We start from the raw sequence: 22,781 nt of genomic DNA, 5'->3' as shown, positions 1-22,781 counted from the left end.
AGGTAGTACTGAGGCGAAGAGCCTGGCAGAATTTTTTACATCTGTTGAATGTCTGGAAATGTATATTAAATGAAAGAAAAAGAGCTGCTGGAAGAATTTATCTTTTCTGTTGCTGTTCAGGAAGTGATCTTTCTCCTTTGTAGTGGCTGAGCTGCATATATACAGAGTTAATAATTCATCTCTGACAAAAGGACAACAGTAGTTTTCCGCAGTTTAAATCTATATGGCAAGGTTATTAATAAGCACTTCAAAGTTGCTTATGTTTGTTTTGTTGCCTCTTTATCTTTTTATTGTTCTGTCTTTTTTAGCAGTGTCACTTGTGTCAGGTTGAGTCAACCAAATCTAATTTAATTTATCTGCTGAAGTGATTATGCAACCCTACAGTCCTAAGCAGAATCAATTATCTGTCAAAACACAGTGCATCATTAACAATATTAATGGTGAGCATTCACCAAGATCTTCTGTGCTTGTCTGCTTGGATGTGTGTCACAGACAGCATCAATACCAACCAGCTCACAGGTCAGGGCATCTGATTTCCCACACTGCTGGATCATCAGAGTGGCCACAGGCATGGGCCACCCAGCACTGCCATCAGGGAGACTGGAGGCCACCAAAGTATTTTGTCAAGTGGTCTCAGGTGTGTAGACACCAGCTGTGCTGTGCCTCAGTGCGAGAGAATAGTCCCTGGTGAATTTTCATTCCTGGTATAGGCATTGTCCCAACTCCTCAGGGCCAAAAGAGCAAGTAATACCCTGCCCACATGCTAATGTGGGTATTTTGAACTGCCTTTAGGTAAGAGATAACTAAGCTTAGTAGGAAAGAAAATGTAGGTCCAGTGGCAGATGATTTTGAGATCAGTTTAGAGGCTGTGCCACATATAGGGCTTTTGTTTTGGAGAGGTCACACTAACTTATTCAATGTCTATAAAACAAAGCTGTCAATTACTGAAGTTTTAGAGGAGTTTCAAGGACAAATGTCTGAAATAGTGATGACAATGATAAAAACACTTTTCACTTCTTTTCAAAAACCTCAGTGTTTTTTTAGTCACAGAGCAATAGACTTTGTAGGCTGTTTTATGCATGCATTGCCAAAACACCCACATCTATAAGTAAATACGAGTGCATTGTGACTTATTTTCCCATGCTTTCTCCCACAGAATTGTTTCTGTTTAATAATAATTGGTGTGTGGGAGAAAAATCTTACAACAGCACTTCTCAGTTGAAATTGCTTGCTAGATACTGAAGAGGAGAATGCTGTAACATGAACTGTTCAGAGGTCATCCATTGAAGTAGCCAAGCATAAATCTGTTTCATTTTCATTGTTGTCCATTTCTATCATTTAAGTTAGAGTGAGGTTATTTTATTAGACCTCTGGAGTTGTCTTCTTTTCTAAAATCATTTGGATATTTTAAAGGCTGACTTGCAAGAGAAAGAATAGAGGTGTAGTTTGCTTTTCCTTTACATTATTTCTTCATCCATTTTCAATATACCTTTCAGCTGATCTATATGCTTTCTTATATTCAAACAATTTCAGTAGTGTACATTATTCTGCTTTTTGTAGTTCTTTTTAGAAACTCTCTGTGGGGAGTTGCTCTGTACCTATACCCTTATGTAAGAAAAAAAAATCTCCATATCTTCACCTATCACATTCTACAAAAACTATTACCTAGGATGATGATCCCATTTTATCATGGTCATAGAGGTCATTGTAGAAACTATCTATCTAAAGGAAGTGCTATTGTCCTGAACCCTGAGCAATTACAAATCAGAGAGTTCTTGAGCCTCGTTTTGGAGAAGGAAAGAAAAACTGGTGCTATTGGAGCTAAAGAGGAGAAAGGATCAAAAGCAATCCATGCATGTGAGATTTCTTAAGAGTGTGAAAGGTAATACTGTGTATAGCTCTAAGAATAGTAGGCTAAAATGCATTCATTTGAAATTGTTTCCCTAAGAATCCCTTTAGTACCAATAAAATTGGAAGAATCTTGGGATTTGAATGCTATAAAAACTGATTGGAGACTTCTGTATTTCCTAGAGACTGCTTCTTTTCATTGTGTGCATGTTTTATAGTTGTGCCAGTTGAAAAGGATTTTAAAAAATTGCATAGTATCACATTATTTACACAACTGTATATCCGCTACACGCTTGTAAAAATATTATAGAATGAACAAAGCATTGCAGATTCAGAACCCATGAAAGACTGAGGAAACAACTAGGTGAAACTTGGACAAATGGTGAAATTTTGTTAGCTTAAGTCTGTGTAGTTTGTGGAATATGTTGCATGGTTTACTGAAAGAAAAGGTGCTGTGTCAGTAGATTAATTTTGTTTTCTCATTTTTAATAATTTTTAGGTGTGAGAAGAAAACTACTTCTTTCAAAAGTACTAATGTTGCATGATGCTAGGAGCTATAAGTGAGACTGTAATCTAACAGAGTGGAACAGTTACAAATAACTGCTTAAACAAAAAAAAAAAAACTGAGACAAATGTTCTTGGACATATATGATTGTTCTGGAGACATTTGATTACTTTTAAAGAATCATAGACTAAAACCACTTGCTCAGAAATTCCCTAATTGTTTGGATGTGCTGCAAGTAGGAGACTTTACGATACAATACTGTATGTAAAATAAATAAAGTGCCTAAATAGATAAATAGAAGAGTGTTGGTTTATGGTCACACATAACTACAGTCATGAAATACATTGAGGTCTTGAGTGGTTGTTAGGATGCTTAAATGCACTATTTCTGTAAAATTTTCTGAGCTTTAGAATAGGACACCCATCTGATGAAAAAATTGTAACCTCTGGAACTTTGAACACTCATATTCCATAAAACAGATTTATGTTTCCAGGGAGAAGCTCTTAGTGTAGGCCTTGTTTCAAGCCTGATTTTGTTGAAACGTAAAGGAGACATCACCTGATGTCAAACAGAGTCTCAGGTTTCATAGCTCCAATGCCAGCTGGATGTTTCTCTACTCCCTTTGAACTACAGTGATAAAGGATAAGGAAGATCTGATCTTTCAGATCCTGATGAGCTGTTATGCACTGCTTAGGACCAGATTCACGACAGCATAAAAAGTGTGAATTCTAATAAAATGAGAGGCTTTTCAATGCCTTTGTGATTTCAGGAATGAAAAGGCAGGACAAAGAGTTGTAAGTTAGAAGAACTGTCATGCTTGGCTGTAATTCAGAAACAGAGTTTGAGCAGTGTGGATCAACAGCTCACCTGCAAACAGATGCCTATGATTTCTCATGAGGAATTTCTGTGTGCAGAAGAGACTGCATCCTCAAATGTACAAATCTGTGAAGAAGTGCAGTGTGTTTAGTTGATTCTTATAAAAGAAAAGACTTATTTGCATCTAGAAAGCAAAAAAAGCAATCCTGCTTCCCTGGCTCGGGAAACCTAAGACTGCATGCGGTGTGTATTACTGATTTTTTGCATTGAGAACCAGGTATGAAGTCTTGAAAATGTATATTCTGAGCATTATGTAAAATATCAAGCACATTTGTAGGCATGAGAAAAAACTAATTTGCATATTCTAATGTTATAAACAACCACAGCTGTTTGGCTTCATTAATATATTGCCAGTAAAAAGTAGGTCAATAGACATTTGCTTTTTGTTCTCTGAGTGAGCTGTCAGACTAATGGATGTGCATACATGGCAGGGGGCATTCATCATAGGCTTAATTTCCCCATAACTTATTGGGAAAACAAGTTCAGATGAGAAAAGTTGGAGATAGTGAAACACTATAACTTTTAGGATTTGGTAGAACATATGTCTCTGATATGGGCAATTGCAGCTCTTACTCATGTCTCTCAGGGAAGCTGCTTTTTCAGTCAGGTCTAAGATGGACCTATATTGCCATGAGAACAATGAGACAATGTGATTTATGTCAAGACAGATTTTTTTTTTCTAATATCTCCTCATTTTACTGTTCCAAGACAGTTGGCTTATGACTTGAGTTTGCAATCACATTTTCTTTTTTCTTGTTTTATTTTGTTTTCAATGATTGTGGCATTTCACAGAGAATCTATTTGGAAATCTGTCTCTGAGGCTTGTCACTAACTGCTGGTTTTGAATAACTCATGGTAAGCTGCTGAACTTGGCTCAGGGATTTAATAGAAGCTGTTTCCCTGTATGTATGTTCATTGCATGATCTCTCATATACCTTGCTCAATGAGAATATTAAAAATATGACAGTGGTTTTGTGAGAACATGCAGTTTAAAACTAGGGGAAGGAAAACTGTTTCCTGTAGGTAATCTTGATTCCATAAAGTATGTAAAATACATTCATTTAAGCATAAGAAAGAATTACACAAGTTGTGAACTGGGATTAATTAATAAATATATGAACATTAGAATAATGGCTTGGCTTTTCATCATCATTGCTAAACCTTTAAAGTAGAAGCATGCTCATGTAAGTAGGTGGAAGTGAAGGACTGTTATGGTTGTTAGTCTTCAAAATTTGCTCTTTTTCAGCCCAAGAAGGCTTAAGGAGAAATATTTGAATAGCTAAAGACTGAAATTTTCATCATACCAGCTCTCTTAAAAATAGCTCAGCTGCTATTATACAAACTATTTTAAAATTACTTAAATATTCATTACTTGAATATAATATTTATTCTGTATTGTAACTTGAAAGTAGAATTTTAAACCTCTGGGTATTCATGCATAGCTCTTTTCTCATTTCAAAGCCATAAATGCAGTAGAATAAAAATTTGAAGCATGTGGAAGAAAAAACAATATACGCACATGACACAAACATGAGAAGCCTGTTTCTCAGTTTCTCCCAGAGCTCAAGGGAAAATTCTTCTGGAAAGTGCTTCAGATTGTCAGTTTCTCATTAGTTAATTATCCACTAATATATAGGTGAGAGGTTTTTTTATTTACATGCTGTTGAGTCACTCTAAGATATATCGAGGCTCGTGTTAATACGTGATAACACACACCACATGTTGGAAGCATAGGGCTTCACCTTCCTTCTGACAACACTCACAAAGCATATGTTATCTCTCACTAACACTTGCCTTCTTGTCTCTCACTGCTAAACTGAATCCCACAATCGATTGCACATCACACGTGACAGTCTTTGGGCTTCAGCCAGTCCTTTTTTGACAACTGGCTCTGGCTGTGAGGAAGCAGTCTATTATTAACCCAACATTATATTAAAGGACTTATTTAGGAGCGAAATAGAATTGAGAGCAAGTTCTGCTAAATTCAAATATGTAGTTTGTAAGATTATGACTAAAACAAACCAATGAAAATGTAAAATATGAAGTTATGCTAGGGATTCATCTTTACCATGTCCTTGTGCAGGCAGGCTGGAGTGAATAGAAATGTCACATTGCTGTCTTCTGGTATGGCTGAGAGGCCTTGGCACAACAGGGAGAGCTCTCCAGGCTGCAGATACAGTTCTTCTTTGTGTGAGGCTTCAAGCACACAGCTGTCTGCCATCCAGCCAGCCTGCAGGCCTGATTTGGAGGCCTCCAATGCTTCCCTGTCAAGTGTGATCATACTGAGGATGCCCTACTTCTTTTAGGTGAAAATTTTGGAAGAACAGCCGAAAAAATGAAGAGGCTGATATTGGCTGGCTGTGAGGGATGTTTAGGCAGCAGACACATAATGACTCTGAGGGCTCTCTCTTTTTGTCTCTACAAATCAGATAGCTAGAAGCCTCTTGTAAACTCTTTTGGCATATAAAACTGAGCAAAATAAATGATTCATTCCTAAAGATTTTTTTCATACATCTACTATTTTCAAAAATGTTTTTTAAGAAGTTGGGAAATACTCAAAGCCCCAGAAGAGAAGGATAATGAAGAAGCTTGTTTTCCCCTTGAGAGATTAAATGAAACATGCATGGTAGCCCTTTTTTTTTTTTTTTTTCTTTAACAATACTTCAGTATTGCAATTATTAAACAGAATTAAAAATAAATGAAAGGGTCAAGCTCATTACTGGGAAAAGCTGAATTAGTTTAGCAAAACTCAGCAGAGATCTCTTCTGGTTTCAGATTAAATCTCATACGAACAATCAAATTTTATGTCAAAATTCCTGTTAGAAATTATATGGGATGATTGTCCTTCCTAATTAAATCTGGAATAACACAACAAGTATTTTTCAAAACTAGCTTAATAGTGATATAAAACTGACACACCATAACTAATTATTGATGCAAATATGGATGTGAACACATAGAATTCATTCCTAGTGGCTGTCAGGATCTTAAATTATCCAATCACTGGCAAAATGCAATGGTGGTAATGATTCTGAATCCCATGTGGTTTTATCTTTATTCTGCCTTTCTCTGAAGCATTTCATCTGAGTTATGCAATTAATCCTGGTATATGACTCCTGCAACCAGTGATTGGAAACCTCAAAGATATTCTGTAAGCTAAGAAGAGAATGCATGAAAAACAGTGTGAGCCTCCTGCAATCCTGAAATAGTTATTGCCAGGCTAATACTGCTATGGCTAAAAAAGAAAAAAAAATACTTGGTTAGAATCATAGATGAAACTGCTGGTTTAGTTACAACATCCCATCTGAAATATACAAAGAAGACAAGTATAAATAATTTCCTTTAAGTCTCAATTTCACAAATCTTGTAGTAAAATAAAGATTTTATCTGTGTACATGATTGTTTTGAAGTTGAAACAAGCTGCACACATTGTTTTTGTAGGAGAACTCTTAAGACTTTATGGGAAAGAGACTGGTTTTATCCTTTTCTTTAGAATAAAAAATAAAAGTATTTACCCCAAAGTTTATTTTGTGCTGCACAGCTAGGTTGAGTGCTTACATAGCAGTGTATTGCACAGTAACACCAGGGACAGACATGTTTCTGGTCCTTATGGACGGGGCCAACAATAGGGCATAGTAGTTCCTAATGGTTTTAGAAACCGTCCTGGAGCTAAAAGAATATGAAATGGTACAGGAAATAGACTCTGGATAACTGAATTCTCAAATTAACTCTCAACAAAGCTTGTCAGATATGAGATTACCAAAAAAAGTTGAATGCCCAGTCTTGTTCTTATTTTGAAACATTTATTCAAAACTAAGTTTTCTGGATTTTTGGAATGATTAGTATTGTCACAAGGATTTTATAACTTACCCTAGAAATAGAGATATACCTATAAAGCTACTGTCAATGACATCTTTAAATTTTAAAATATTTTTTGCATCATTGTTTGCTCGCAGCAATTTTCCATGTCAGGTTTTCATCCATGACAGTGACTTGCCAGTTTCCTTCTAAACACAACATCAAAAATGTGTACAGTTATTGAATGTTACTGCCATTTTAGTTTACTTTATCTCAGTTGTCTGTCTACAAATAAACATTTCCTGTGAAAACAGATTTCCACCTACTGAGTACTTGAGAAGTTTTTCATCTGTTAAGCCTCAAGCAAATGTACGAACAAAAAGGTCCACCTGGAATTTTCCAAATATTGTTTTGCTTTCAGATATGGAAACAAAGCTATCTTCATAATAAGAAGAAAACAAAACAGTAAATATTAGAAGAGGTTAGAAGATAACATGGTTTCTGTCAAAAGACCCTCTTGGATCTTTTCCACATTTCTCTAAATATTACTATCTGTCAATATTGCCTGGTCTTCAATAATATGAGGCACTTAATGCACCAACAGGGTTTTTATCTTGTTGCTGTTTTATTTCTAAAGGACTCTTCTATATAGTTTCCCCAGGTGGTATAACTATTACAGACATTGAGATCATGTGGTTAAAATGTATTCCCTGGAGATGAGCTCATTTCCACACTTGAAGAAGCTGTGTGTTTAGACCAATATAGCCACCTCCCTGGTCAATTAAATTTCTTGTCTAGGCTACCTGGATAACAACATTATGGAAGAAAAAAGAACTTAAAGTCTTAAACACTTTTGCAAGCATTAAGCTGACATATTAATTTAGGACATTAGTGACCCCCCCCCCCTTTGTAATGATAATCCTCATTATATAAGCCTTTAAGTGGCAAGAAAAACAAATGAACCACTCAGATGAGTGTAATGGCCCTTGTAGAGAAGAAAGTGAAACCTAGGACCCCATAGCTCTTTGCTCAGAGATATCCGATCATCCTTTGAACAGCCAGCTTTGAGACAGAAGAAAGAGAAGGCTTCATTAGAGTTTATTTCATTTCCATTCATCATCTGGCTTAATGGAGGTATGAACTAGTAATGATGGGCTGCTAAATCTTTGAAAATCTGTCATCTTTTCCCTTCTAGCTTGAGAGAAAAGGCTGTCTCACAAAATGTCCCCACTTTGTCTCCTGAGGTGAAAGATCTATTGACTGTTGCTAAAGTTGCAAGTGGAAAAGGAAGAGGAAGCCTCTTCCTCTTCCAGAGATTTTGTCTTCTTACTGTTCAGCTAAGAGAGGGCTTTTGCAGCAATTAATTTTAACTGATCTTTCTTCCTCAGATTAGGCATTCAGCTAAGCATCATAAACTCTACTAGTCTCTTTTATTTCCTGATCCATTTTCCCACTTTTAGTGTGCAAACCATCTATTCAGGTACATTGAACTCACCAGTTGTATATTTTAGCATCACTCAGGGACCCTCATGAGGGCCGAAGGGACAGTAAACAATTGCAGCATTTTTGGTTTTTTTTAGTCTGACTTAACATATAGAAGTCTATCAGAGGTCCTTCCAGGAGGAACAGGAGCTATAAATTGGCAGACATTATTCCTAAAAGATTACAATAGGATTTTAGAAAAAAATATTAGTCAAAAATATTTGGGTTGGTAGGGGTCTCTGGAGATCATAGCCCAAACCCCTACTCAGTGTTGGAATAACTTCCAAGCTAGAGTGTTTTGCACAGGGTTGATTCTATGAGATTTGAAAATTTCCAAGGATGGACTTTCCACAAACTCTGAGTGCCTTGTTCCAGCATTGCTCTTCTCATTTTTGCTATTATTTTCTTATTTTCAAGCAGCAACTTCTTACTGTTTCTACTAATGTTTTCATGGTACTGCTCTGTGTTCTCTGCATTTGCTCTTTAGGTAGTGGAAGGCTGCAGCTGGATCTCTCCCTCAGCCTTCTTTAGGGTAAACAAAACCAATTATCTTTGTTGCTGCTCAACTACCATATGCTCCTGTCCTTAACCATTTTAGTTATGCTTCACTGGACTCTGCAGTTTCTTGATGAGCTAGGAGACCTGAAATTGGATAAAGGGTTTCAGATGCAGCCTTGTAGATGCCAAATAAAGGGAATTAATAACCCTCCATTGAGTTACTCTATATGCTTTTGCTGATGCAGTCCAATATGTGGTTAGTCCTTATCACTTGCAAGGGCACGCTGCTCACCCTCAGCCTAGAACCCCTCAGGCCCTTTTCTGCATAGCTGCTACCCACCCCACCAGTCTACATTCTATACCAGGTCGTGGGTTTATTTCTATCATGGTGCCAAGGGTGCATTTGCCCTTGTCAGGCTTCATGAGGTTCCTGCTAGCACCTTTTCCCAGTATACTGGCATCTCTCTAAATGGCACATGAAACCTTCCAGTGTATGAACAACTCTGCTAAACTGGGTGTCATCCAAAAACTTGCTTTTGAGTCTCCTGATGTAAGGTCACAGGTGGAGATGTAAAATAATATGGGGCACTAGATTCTCTTGAAGGATAATATTTATAGCCACACTGCATCCAATGTCTATCATGTCCCTGCTCCTTGAATGGGGATTGGAATAGAAAATCTTTTTAGATCCCTTCCAACTCTCCTGGGTTGGCTATATGATGCTTTTATCCCCAGTTGTCTTGTTCTGTTTATGCTGAATAATAAGTTTTGCACCTTTAGGACTTGTTCCAGAGAGTGAAAGGGGAAGAGAAGAAGCAGCAGTTTGTTTTCAGACACTGCACTCACTCCTCCGCATTCCTGCTCCTGGACTGTGTTGTCTGTGGATGGACAGACAGCAGGGCAGAGCTCTCTTTTGCTTTTAGTTAATTTAGCTAGCTGAGGCAAAGAAGTTCCCTGGACTGTGGTTTTTTTCCCTTTCTTTGGACCTGTTTAAACCTGCTCTGGACTGAACACCCAGGGAAGCACCGGCAGCTGCACCTAAGGCCCACTGGGCCGGGCCTGGCCTGCGACATTTCCAGCACCAGAGGGACTGATCAGAGACTGAGTGAGCTGAACAGCAACCCAGGGAGGGACTTTCTCAGTTTGTCATTTCTTTTAGAGTGGCAAGGGGTTTTATTGTTTAATATTGTTCAGGTTTTATTGTTTAATAAACAGGTTTTTTCCTGCTTTTCTCCAAAGAGGTATTTTCTCCCGAACCAGCTGGGGGGAGAGGCCAATAGAATCTGCTTTTCTAGAGGAACCCCTTTGGGGGTTCTCTCCAAAATTTGCCCTGAACCAGGATGCCAACACAAACTGTTCTGTGATTCTTTATCCACTGCTCTCCCCGGTGCAGAATGTCAGTCATTTTAAGGAACCTGGTGTTTGAATATCTTGATATTGATAACAATTGGAATTTTTACCCTCTGGTGTGGTAGGAATAACTTTAATTGGTTCTTTGGTTTGGCTGTGAAAAACATACTAGACTGCTGAGATTGTTCTACAGTTCTCTGGTTCAAGAGGCACTTAAAAATATCAAGTATATTTGAGAACTTAAAACTAATTCTTGTATATTTTCTTGGTCACCTCCATAGCTACTTAGAAAAAGAGTGTGCTTGAAGAAAGGGGGTCACCACAAAACCAGTCACACTGTCACACCATGAAGAATTCAGTAGAGCTTCAGGGATATTAGAAAAAAGTACATTTCTTTTTTTCTCAGCAAACTCTTTGATGCTTTTCCTGAAGAGTTCTTGAAACTGTAATTACCATACCCTGAATCTTTTTAATTTATGCTGATATTAAAGATGGAAGTGTCAAGAAATAGTCTGGAAGGGGCACAGGGAAACAAAGAAGGAATTAGAGAGTCATGGCCCTACAAGAACATACTGGAGAAAAGTATTTCATTTTATTAAAAAAGAGATGCTACAAGGAGGCTTTCAAGTGTTCCCCTTCATCAAAGGAAAGTTAAAAGCCCATGAATGACACAGAGGATTTTTTTCCCTAGTTTAAAAATCCTTTAGGCTCCTCAAAGTCTCCTTACAATTAAGACCTATTCTCCTTTCTACCACCACCCTTTTGAAGTTATTTTGCTTGGTTTTGCTCTCTGCAATCTTTTTCTTTTTCCTTTAATCAGATATTCAGGTTACCATGCTATATAAGAAGTGCTTGGGCTTGTGGAAAATATGTCAAATTGTGTAATGGTGCAAAAACCGTTCTGCTGTTTCTAAAATACCATGAATATGCCATGCTCAGCCTTCTAGCTACACAGTGAATTTCTGTTAAGGACAAAATCTATTTAACTGTGTCATTATTTTAGCGTTGTGCATATACACAATAATGAGCATGCAGAGCCAGTAGCTCCACAGTTTATGAGAGCTTTCTAGAGAGGTTGCCCTGTAATGACCTATGATATGGATTAGTTGTACTGTTCATAGCTACACTTTGGCTATCTGGCCTACTTTATATCATGCCTCTTTTCAAGTCCTATCTCTGCAGTTCCTGACAGTTCACCTCCTGTTTGCCACATCCAGAACCTGAAAATCAGGAAAATTGCTATTCCTTTTAGAAATTTATTCTATAAAATAATTTAATTACATTTTTGTCTCCCTTTTCCCCCTAAAGAGCTTTTACTCATTTTTTTTCCATTTAAAAAAAATTAAATACCTATTCAGTTTTTTCTCTGATAAGTGGCCAACAGGCTAAAACTCCCCTAGCATGCTGTGTTTGCAAGCTACTTAATGAAGCTCTCAAGCCTTCCAGAAAACAGCAGTGTAATAGGATTTGAGTTGGCTGGATTTTTCCTCTCCTTTTTCTTGAAGCAGAAATATAAGGATGTCTACTGGAATAGAGCTGAAGCACAAGATGACAGCAGCTGTTTGCAAGGAGAAGGAGCAATAAAATCCCTAAATATTCAGGTACTTTTCCAAAACATAAGTAGAATTCGAAAAAATGTCCTTTGCACAAAAAAAAAAAAAAAAAAAAAAAAAATTAGGATGTTTTTAGTAACAAAGATTCAGAAACAGAGATTTTATGACCAACAATCCAACAATGAGCTTTTTGGTTCAAAACACAATAGATGTACAGAATATAGAAGAACATCAAAAGCTCCCACAGTCCTTAAATTTTTTTTAAATCATAACATATTGATATAATCTGCCTATAAATTTAAGGTATCTTACACAATATATGGAGCTGCAGGAAAATGCAAACCAAGTTTAAAAATTCAGGAGTCATTATTAATGGATTCCTGAGTTACTTGGCTTTGCAAACTGTTTATGTGGTAAGAAACAGAGCTGCTCTGACTAATTTGGTGTTGCGACTTCAGCAAAATAATGGTTATCTCATGGTTTTATTATTAATACACAAACTAAATTCCAAATGAAAAATTATCCATAAGATTATCCAGAAGTACTGCCATAAGCAGGTATATAATGCAAGTTCTGCAGAGGCCTAGCCTGCGTAGCGATGACCAAACAATCTAAATGTGTGAAGGAACAGGAAAATATGGTCTCAAATTTTTACATGCTGTATTTCCCTTTACTTCAGGGAATTTTGTGTAAACATCTGTCCTTGGATATAGGAAGGAATGGAAATTTTGAGTACATTTGTTATCTAAAGCTTCAAAATGATTTGCTGAAGCAAATTAATTTAGTTGTTAGGATTATTTGTCAAATATTGCATCTCTCAGAAGAACTGTCAGGCATATTTCCTGTGTAAGAATTCCTGTTCAAGGAATAGGAAGAAATTCTTTACTGTGGGGGTGGTGAGCCACTGGAACAGGCTGCCCAGAGAAGTGGGGGATATCCCATCCCTAGTTGTGTTCAAGGGCAGGATGGATGGTGCTCTGAACAATTCGGTCCAGTAGAAAGTGTCCGTGTTTGGAACTGGATAATCTTTATGGTCCCTTCCAAACAGAACTATTCTATTACTCAGATGTGATAATTTCCAGTATCTCAACAGCATCATCTTGAATTGATAATTTTATTTTCAAGTTAACTATTGCTATACTGTGTCCCTGAAAAGGGGACTGTGTGTGTGTTTCTCTTTGGGTGGCAGGCAGATGCTTCAAAGAACCGTGCAAGCTTTGTTTTTAGACAACATAGACAATGCAAAGACTAAACAATAAAGAACTTCTTAAGTAATTTTTACATGGTTTGTCTACTTTCACAGCAGGAGACAGCTTTTGACCTTGAAAGATAATTGTACAAATTCACTTCTATTAAGATCCCTCCCCACCCTCCCAATAATTTAATAAGTATAGGAGCCTGATAAATAAAGCGTGTAATGTCAGTGTTATGAAAGTTTAATCATTGGTCATTACAGTAGAACAAAGTAATTTAATAATTGCTCTGTGAAGTACCATTACAGCATGTTAACTAAGTGCTGTTAAATACTCAACATCTGAAGAAGTGTGCAGTATCTCTCCAGAGCACAACAGTCACTGTGTCTGTGCTGCAAAGGGAATGTCTCCAAAAATGTATGGGTACCCCAGATTCTAATGCAGAGATGCCAGCTCAGTCAAGGAAAACAAGAGGATTGGTTTCCTGAACAGCTGGACTTTGGTTACCTTTACAAATAACCTGGCAGCAGGTACATGCTATAAACTGCTGGAGCAGAGACAGAGCTCTGGGTTTGCATAATGTCCAGCACAAAGGCTATTTCTTTACTGTCCCTGATGTATTGCAAAATGTAGTGATATCTTCTCTCGTGCTATGCTGTGTTAGATTAGAGACAGAGGGATGGGCTAACCAGCCTTTGATCACTCAGCAGCCTTGTAGGCACCTGGTCACATCCTCCCAAAAGCTTGTGTAAAACTGCAGATGTAATTCAGGAGGATCTTTATTATTAATTTGATCGGGTGCCCTTTCCTGAGAAAGTGCAGAGCTAATCAAGAGAAAATGATTTTCAATGGAATTGTGAAATAAGAGATTCAAGTATATCAAATGCAACTTTAATTCCAAAATTTTTTATGTCTGGTCTGTAAGCAAACCTATTGTATGAATCCATAGTCTGATATCACTGTTGCTTATTACCAATGTTTTGAAACCCTAATTCTGAATATTTCAAGTTTGTATCTAGATCTGATTTTTAGCTATTACATATCATCCTACAGACTCAGGATCTAAGACCTTTGCAATTTAGTTTTAGCTTATATTTAAATGCACTGACCTGTTACACACAATGGACAAAGAGATATGGTGATTGAAATATGCATAGGTCATATCCTGATAAACCTTATCCATAGAGAAAACTGGATATACGAGATCACACTGCAGAGATCAGTGATAACAAAATATATAGGCTAATAGGACTGAAAAGCAAACACCAGACTCATAGTAGACAAAACTAGAAACTCCCTGCACTGTGGTTTATCAAAAATATTCTTTTTTTCCCCTTGATTATTTTTTTCCAAGCAGCTGGTACATAAATTATTTGTCAGTCTCATTAGCATTTTCATGCTACATATCTCTTAACTGTACTAAGGCCCGTGTTAGAATTACAGAATAAGCAAATATATTTTTGAAAAAAGCACAAAATTCCTACAGTTGATTTTGACCATGGGGACATTACTTTAAGCATCCCAGATCTTAAAATTTTTTCTCACCCTTACACCTTGGAGTGAAATCAGAATTTAATCTTTGACGTTTTATCAAAAAAAGCCCCAAAAAACCAAATTAAAAAAAAAAAAAAAACCACCAAAATCTGTAAAAGAAAGAATAGGATTAAAAGGATGAAAGATTATCTCTAGGAAGAGACTCTTACCCTCTTATTCATTTCTCCCAAAGCAACCTTTCTGATACAAAAATGTTGAATGAGGTTATTTCTTCAAGAAAAACATGTTCTGCTTTGAGGAGAGGTGAACTGGTCTACTTTCTTTAGCAAAGTCTTTATTAATTAACTGCCCTTAATAAGCATTTGAAAAGCTAGAGTAAAAATGCATGTATTTCTGAGCAGTTAACCCATTGATATCTAGACAATGATGCCTAGAGAAGTTAAAAAAAAAATCAAGGCATTCTAAAATAATACATATTTGGACCACATATTTGATTATTACTGGCTGTGAAATTCAGATTCAGAGGGCTAAGCTTTGACATCCGTATACTGAATATTGCCTGTGAGGATGTTAGCAAAGTGTGGCTAGGAAGCAGTTATTCGTCTTACCTGTACAGCCATTAAATAAGAAGGAACAATTAGCTGATAAGCTACAACAGAAAAAATTTTAAGGACTGAATATGCACTAATATTAACACTTTGGTGTACTGGTTTACATTTACTTTTACAATTTACTGGTTGCATCATTTAAATCTTAACAAAAATAATGAATGCAGTAAACTTTCAGTGATTTGTCTATTAAATATAAAGACTGGAATAAGAATAAGGACCACATCAACACAGTGATATAACAAGTCAGACAAATAAACAGGAGCCTCATATTAGCATTAAAATATATTAAATAACCATGTAAGTTTTGTGACTGGCAAGTAAGAGTCGCAAAACTTTGGGTGAGGTTGCTGTCTCTATGAATAAAAAGCAAGAAAAACAGGAGATCCTGAGTACATCTTTACAACCAGAAATTTTCTCAGTACAGAATGGTTGCATGGGTAGTGCATTTAAATTCTTTCATGAAGTGCTAAAATCAAGATAATTCAGTGTTGAACAGTAAATTAAACTCTAACCACACACTTACAGAAAAACTGTCAAGTACAGTTGATGCACAAGTAATCAAATTCATCTGAACAATTCTCCCAGCCATAGTGCTGGTCATGCTCGCCCTACCATCATTACATAGAATCCTCTACATAATAGGTAAAAGTCTTCCATGTAACTTTCTCATTATGCTTCATAGAATAAATAAAGGAAAACATAATAGAAACACCCTGAATCTGAAAAAGAAAGTAGGGGAAAAATGATCCATTTCTTGCAAGTTTTGAAGTGTGTGGTTTTCAGTGGGCCTGGCATAGGCTTAAGTGTCAGGTGGTTTTGTAGTGGTCTGAACAGATTAAAGGTAATAATTTGCTGAGGGGCAATAAAGTGCTTACATTCAATTTCTGTGATTCATCAAATTCATAGAAAGAAAAAGATGTTTAATTTTCTGAAAATGAGGTTTGGGCAGATTTGAATATCGTTTTAAAAACAACAGTTTTCTTAGTTTCTGAAATGAATGCTAAATGTCTTGGAAACTACGTGCTGGAGTTCTAGCTCTACAGAATTTCAGATTTCTGATTGCCTAATTTTATTCCTTCGGTGTTTCCTGGAAGAAACATTACATCAGTATTCCCATACTCATTCCAGCCTCCATACCAAACCAGGATTTATTAACTTTTTTTCAGTAAAAATGTTGCACTTCTCTTTTTCTTGGGTTCTTTTAAAGGAACAGAACTCAAAGCAGTGGCTTTGCCCTGCACAGTTTTAAAGTGTCCTTGACAATTTACCTGTTATTGTACTCCTTAAGCAGTGAATATAAGCCATAGGAGAACAAGCATTTTGGGTTTAAGGGACCCTTTGATTCAAGTTTTCTTCTGGATAATTAATTCTACTATGAATTGACCATTTATATTATAATCAATTACAATTGTGCAGCGGATAAAATTATTATTGACCTGTTTGAATTTGTTTGTGACTTATGAGTAAGGGTTAATTACAATTTTGCACTGCATGGATTTTTTAAATTTTTTTTTGATACATCAGTCAGAAGCAGCAACACTTTGGTATTGAGGTAGAAAGACGCTTTAGGTTTGAGGTGGAAAGATTTTGTGAGAACACTCAGTTTTGGTTTTGGTCACAGCTGGCATTTTTATGGGCCTGCGTGGATGTAGCTTAAATGAGAATGTGTGCTACAATAGCCAAAATAGTCAAGACAAACAATGCAGTAAATGTCACCTAGAATTATAACTCTCCAAATGTCCTAAAAAGATGAGTACATCCTGGACTCCCTGTGTTTTGCACCTTACTGCCAACTCCATAATCTCCCCTTCACACACCTTTTATTATTGCAATTATGGGGAGTGTGTGTGAAGAAAACAGTGCCAAGACAGAAATTCAGCGCGGGAGCAATGTCAACTACAGGAAGTTAATGGCAGATGCTTTGTTTACTCTTCCTCGCTTCCCTTTTACATCAGTGTTTCTCCTATCCTTTCTTAAATGTGTTTCTAGGTATTGTTGGCAAAATAAAACTGTCACTCAAAAAGTATGACACAGTCCCATGAACTTTAATCACTGTTTTTTGGTTTGAATTGTTTACTTATTTTTGGTGAGTGTGTTGTCGTCATCGCACCCCCACAGTTGAAAGAGTGAGCTGTGTCTCAGGAAAGTTTAGAAGTGAATTCCACTAGGTTATAATTGTCTCAAAGTATCACTTCCTGCAGTAGGGTTTATTCTTTGAATTGCCTGGAATTTAATTTGATGAGCACTGATTTGCAGACATTGTTAAATTCCTTGACACAGCTATTTCAAAGCTATTAGAGGCGCTGCTTTGCTTTCATTGGCATCAACAGTATGCCTTCAAAAGCTCTATGATAAGTTCAAAACATTTGACAGTTGTTTATACTTTTATATAATTTTGAACTAATGTAAATTTCAAAACAGGATGCAAGGCGCACAAACTTGTTCTTATTCTTGAGGAAAATTCTGTCTAGCTCTCAAATGATGTCTAGCTTCTCCTGTCCCTTTCTCACAGGAGAAGCTCATTAGCAAACTGTAACTCCTGTAGTCTTGCGTTTTGGGCTGTGAGTCATTCCAGCTCTGCTGTTCTGCCTCCTCGTCCTCTCCCTTGTGTACAGGATGGGCATGGACTCTTAGTTTTACTGCAAAGTAATTTCTGCTGCCTTGAAAACCTCCTAAATTCAGCTTTAGGAATTTGAAGCACAACTCTGAAGCTTATTCTGTGTCTGAAATCCTATAGTCTGTCAGTGCTTCCTGGCTGCAATCTGGAATGTGCAGTTTTATTATGGCAAGCATTTCTTCATCATGGATTCTTTATATAATATGTGCACAACCTACAGTTAATGGTGTGGAAATGTTTTATTGCAACTTCCTCTTTTAAGAAGATGTGTTTCTAAATTATTTTGCCTAAAGCATCTGTTATACCTCCTGTATCTCATTCAGTATTGAATCCCCCTTTCATTTCGACTCTAAACACTATGAAGTATATAAAAAGAATCCCTTCTTGCTTAGCGCTTCCTTACCCTGTTTTGTCAGACTTTTGCTGAGGAATACCTTGAGGTTACATTAGATGATTTAAACTCCATTGAGGGTAAAATAATGTGCAAATAGAAGAATTAATAGCACCTTTAACTGACAATACAGTGTATTGAAATTCAATAACAGACTAGCAGACAGCTGAAAGAAAATTTTACTTAAATTACTTATAAACCAGAAAATCCTCTTGCTCCTTCAGCTGTGATCTTAACACTGTGTCTGGCAGAGAAGCAGATTGTGCAATTAGGTCTTCAGTTTTATCCTTTGAAATTCCTTCATCAGAGTTTACTTTTCTTGGTCTAATATTTTACTTCTTGCAAGCAGTTTTTTCCCTGAAGCTTCAAAATCTTCAGACAGTTTTAATTCTTTCCTATCCAATGTGTAATCTACTTACTCCTCTGATTGTAACACCAAATTAATGTGTGGTTTTACTTGGAAAAGCAAACATCTCTTTGTTGGGCTGAGTATCATTTTTTGTACTTGAAAGGCTTACTGTGAACTCCTCATTTCTGAAAAGGATAAATCTATCCTCTCTTTCTGTTGGTTCACTGAAAATTTAAGAGTGAAACATGTTTTTTCTTGGACAATCTGATATTTTGCATTTTGGTTTTTTACCTATAAACAGTTGTACTTACTAATATTAAATCAGTGAAAATTATTACTAGTTCTTAATCCCAGTGGGAATGAACCATTTTGACATTAAATGAGCTAGGAATTAATAGCCTTCACCCTCCTTTTCCTAAGTGTACTACAATAGTATGAGTAGGTCAAATGCACAGCCCGGCTCCCACTAAAGTGCATTAGATGGCAATGATCATGTACAAATAAGTTACAAAATCTTAGCCTGGACTGGAAGGAGATTTTGATATCTTTGTTAAGAATAAAAAAATAATTTGAAAGCTGATAAAAGTATTTAGGCAGTTGTTGCACTTTTTTTCTAGTGATCTGATGCACCACTTTTCTTTCTGCTTGCTGTTTTATTTTTAGTATTTTGGAAAAACCTTCCATTTTGGGAGAACCAGGAAGATTATCATTTTGCCTGAGACAGCTAGAGTTGGAATGATAAATTAGTTGGGTTGCAAATCAGATCTGTTTTTTTATAAATCCTCTGACTTCTGTTATCAGAAGTTAACAAAAGATGTGCAACTTTTTATTTATTGGGTAAGTTTTTTGGTCTGGTTCTCTATACCAGATAATAAAATTTCTATTTTTGTGAATATTACAGAAAAATGGTACCATTACACAAAGAGACAAAAAAGACAAATTATTATTTGCAAAGGAAATTGGACTGGTAGCAAGTAATGATTAGTCAGCAACAGGTTTTCATTGGGATTCCACTCTATGAACTAGGGTTTTTTTAATAAAAGGAATTGTTCTAGATATGTACAATGCAGAAGAAATTTCTATACTCCTGAACTTGGATCTTACTCTCAGTGCTCTACAAAGCCACTGTATTGCTATCTGAGCTGTTATATTTGTAAATTATAAGCTGGAGCTAATGTTTGAAGAATGACAGGTGCCTTTGCAGCAAGGAGGAACAAATACTGGTTCAGTTTTTCAGAGCTGAGAGGGTAAAGGAAATCTAGTAATAAACTGTGACACTGCTTTGTTTACTCCACTTATTTTGGACTGAGTTCAGTTATTCAGAACAATGAAAAATGTGCTATGACACACTTTGTTCAGTACAATAACATTTGCAATGAGTCTGCCTACAAAACTCATTTTGTTTCCCATGTCTCTAAAGTATTTTTGATCATTTATGTTGCATTAAACCACGCAATACCAGTAACTACTTTGAGAACCCAGCCCTAAATGGCACATTATACAGTGCGATAGAGTAGCTTTCAGATCATGATAGGCAAACTTTGCCTTCACAAGCATACACTGGATTGGGTTTTTTCTAGGGATGAAAATTCTTTGAAGACAGGCAATATCCTAAGTGCACTTTAGGGAAAGAATATGAAAAAATGCTCTGAAAGGGTGTAATTTCTATAAAAGATCCCACCTGTAAAGGTTGAGTGTTGTGCAGATTTATGATGGCATGACTTTATAAATATTCCCTATCTAAATCCTGATTCAAACAGTCTGTGAATTTGAAAATTCAAATCTCTGTCCTGAATATCCAGAGTACTACTCAGTCCTACTGAATATCTAGAGTACTACTCAGTCCTACTGCTTTTCTCTATTTCTGGTTACTAGTCATGTTTGTATGAAATTTGGCAGTAAACTTTGACAGAGATGAACAACAATTGGGCAGAAAAATCTCTGCTGTCATTTTAATCAGTTGCTATTACATCATGGTAGTTAATTCTATGTTTTATTTCATCTTTGGTTGATGTTCTTTTTGTTTTCTTATATCATGCAGACTACTTATTACTTGATAGGCATAACTTGACTCACTAGAATTTATGCTTCCTTGATCTCTTCTAAATATTTTGACATTTTCAATGATATATGAAGTTACCAGATCATTCTTCTTTAATTTAAAGGATTAGAGTAATTTTAAACAATTATAAAGTTTGTACTGCAGAAATATGAGGTATACAGTGGAGAAGATCAGAACTATTCTCCAATGAAATCTCTCTTTTCTGCATCTTATTATATAGATGCTTTTATAAACACTGACAAAGATTTTTTTTGTCAGTTCATTTTGTTATTTGGAACTATTTTTTGTATTAAGAACATTACATTTAGACTTAATTTGGTGGGATTGTTTAATATTCAAAATCTACCTGTCATGGTTTGAGCCTGGCACAGAGCCAGCGCCCCCCCATGAAAATGCCTCACCCCGGTGTCCGCTGCGAGGCGGCCATGCGGTAGGCCCGGGGCCTGGACAGAGGTGGGGGTTGAGGGGCTTTCAAGGATGGAAGGGTGGAGGAGCCCCAAGAGACATCGAGACATCGGGCCCCCCCCCCAGGAGAGCAGCCAGCCAGGAGGAGAAGGGGGGAGGAAGACTGCCCGGCCGGAGCGGCAGCGTGTGGGCAGCGTGCGTGGGAGTCTGGGAGTCGCTCCGGGACCGACAGAGACTGAAAACTTTTAACCCTTTCTTGCATGATTGGGGCCTTGCAAAAATGCTAATCCTCCTCGAAGCTGAATAAGAAGGGAGATAGGAGATGAGATAAGACAAGGACCTGGCCCGAAGAATGTGGAGATGATTGGATGGGGAGAGGTGATTTGGAGTGGCCTTTTGGCTGGACTTTTCTCGTGGCTATGGACTCAGTTGTTCCTGTGACACAGACTGCATTTAGGGGGAGGCAGTGCCTCAAAACCAGAAAAGTTCTTCGTGAGGACCCCCCGGCCCCAAGGGGTTGGAAAAATATGGGGGGGACAGATGTCCCAAAAGCAGAGACTGTGCCTTTTTGGAGTGAGACAAGGCATCCTTGAAAGACAACCCTAAAAGCAGCTCTGGCCATGCGCAGTGGTGAGAGCACTGGGCATGGAAGGACGATGTTACAAGCGGCAGAAGGACTTTTTTTTCCGGGCGGTGCCGAAGTAACAAAGAAGCACACGAGGTTTCAGTGTGTTTCCAGGAGAAGCCTATGGAACGAGAAAGACTCCTTTCCTCTTCATGAACTGATGTTTGAGTATACTAAAGTGTCGTACCGGGTGTTTTGAGAGAATATATTGGATTGGGAAAGTCAGGTGGTGAGGAAGAGGAAAATGGTTTTTTTTGTAAGGTTTTCAATTCTTTTCTTCTTTTTCCTTATAGTCTTTCCCTATTTTCCTGTAGTTTAAGTAATAAAGTGTCCTTTATGTTTAAGTTAGAGCCTGTTTTGCTTATTCCTGGTCACATCTCGCAGCGGACACCGGGGTGAGGCATTTTCATGGGGGGGCGCTGGCTCTGTGCCAGGCTCAAACCATGACACTACCTTAGAAGAAGTGATGCAATGATGATATTAAGTTCTTCACAGGAATTAAATATTATTTCTTTGTTTTTCTGTCAATCAGCTAAACTCCACTGGCTCCAGTAAAATTATGCTAACTTACAGTAGTTGAAGGTATGGCACGTTATGGAAATCTCCTTTTAGTGGCAGTCTCCTTTTTCATTATTATCAACCCACAGTATTTCACCTTATCTTGTCCTCTGCCCTACACACTTCCTTCTTCCCATCCCCTTTTTCCTACCCAAATAGAGTCACCAGTTTCCCCTCATATGCTCTTTTTATTCCCCTTACCCCAAAGCAAGTTTCTTCTGCCATGTTTCTTATTAATTACTCTTTTTATGCGGAATCTTTATTACACTACCTAATTTTCCACCTTCTAATACTTTTGTAAACTTTACTCCCTATTTCTCTCACTAACAACTGTGCATTGTTACAGCCTATTTTTTATAACCTATTTATTGTTGTCTTGCTCGACAGTATTTGCTGGCTGTCTCTTGCTGAATTCACAGCGTTTAGGGTCTTGAAAAGGAAAACCATGTAACAATTTCTTTGTTTTGTGTTTATAGAGCAATTTAGCATATGAGAGTTCTCAGATGCTAGACCATATAGACAAACTAAACTAATTCACACTCTATTGAATTTTCTCAGCATGGTAA

General features: G+C 37.0%; 1 protein-coding gene and 1 long non-coding RNA gene across 2 annotated transcripts in view; both read left to right on the top strand.

Moving 5' to 3' along the window:
* The window catches only part of CNTNAP2 (contactin associated protein 2), a 1,031,263-nt gene that overhangs the window by 126,080 nt on the left and 882,402 nt on the right, over positions 1–22,781 (top strand). The window lies entirely within an intron of this gene.
* Positions 1–22,781, top strand: part of LOC135443152 (uncharacterized) — a 35,731-nt gene that overhangs the window by 7,185 nt on the left and 5,765 nt on the right. The window contains exon 2 of the long non-coding RNA XR_010438845.1: positions 11,866–11,958. This is a non-coding gene — a long non-coding RNA (uncharacterized LOC135443152). The remainder of the gene's footprint in view (positions 1–11,865; positions 11,959–22,781) is intronic.

The sequence above is a fragment of the Zonotrichia leucophrys genome, chromosome 2, assembly GCF_028769735.1.
Source record: "Zonotrichia leucophrys gambelii isolate GWCS_2022_RI chromosome 2, RI_Zleu_2.0, whole genome shotgun sequence".
In the NCBI taxonomy this organism is placed as follows: domain Eukaryota; kingdom Metazoa; phylum Chordata; class Aves; order Passeriformes; family Passerellidae; genus Zonotrichia; species Zonotrichia leucophrys.
Note: the sequence above shows the minus strand (reverse complement) of the source record. Positions and strands in the feature narration are given on the sequence as shown.